The sequence below is a fragment of the Arachis duranensis genome, chromosome 3 (assembly GCF_000817695.3).
Source record: "Arachis duranensis cultivar V14167 chromosome 3, aradu.V14167.gnm2.J7QH, whole genome shotgun sequence".
Classification (NCBI taxonomy): Eukaryota; Viridiplantae; Streptophyta; class Magnoliopsida; order Fabales; family Fabaceae; genus Arachis; species Arachis duranensis.
Window position 1 is genome coordinate 52602420 of NC_029774.3, and position 472 is coordinate 52602891.

The window sequence follows — 472 nt, forward strand, 5'->3', positions numbered from 1 at the left end:
GAAAATTATGCTAACAATTAATGTGATTGATTCAAAAATTTGAAGTTTGTTACTTTCTTGTTAAGAAAGGTTCAATTTTTAAATTCTAAAATCTTATCTTTTAGTTTCTTGTTAGTTAAAGTAATTAATTTTAATTTTAAAAAATTAAATCTTTTCCAACCATATCTTTTTAATCATATCTTTTTATCATATCTTTTTCAAAATTTTATCTTTTTCAAAAATTTGATTTCAAAATATCTTCCTATCTTCTTATCTTTTCAAATTTGATTTTCAAATCTTTTTCAACTAACTATTTGACTTTTTGTTTGTTTCTTATCTTTTTCAAAACCACCTAACAACTTTTCTCTCTCTAATTTTCGAAAATACCTCCATCTTTTTCAAAAATTCTTTTTAATTAATTAATTATTTTAAATTTTAATTTTAATTTTATTTCTTATCTTAATTTTCGAAAATCATTAACTCCTTTTCAAAA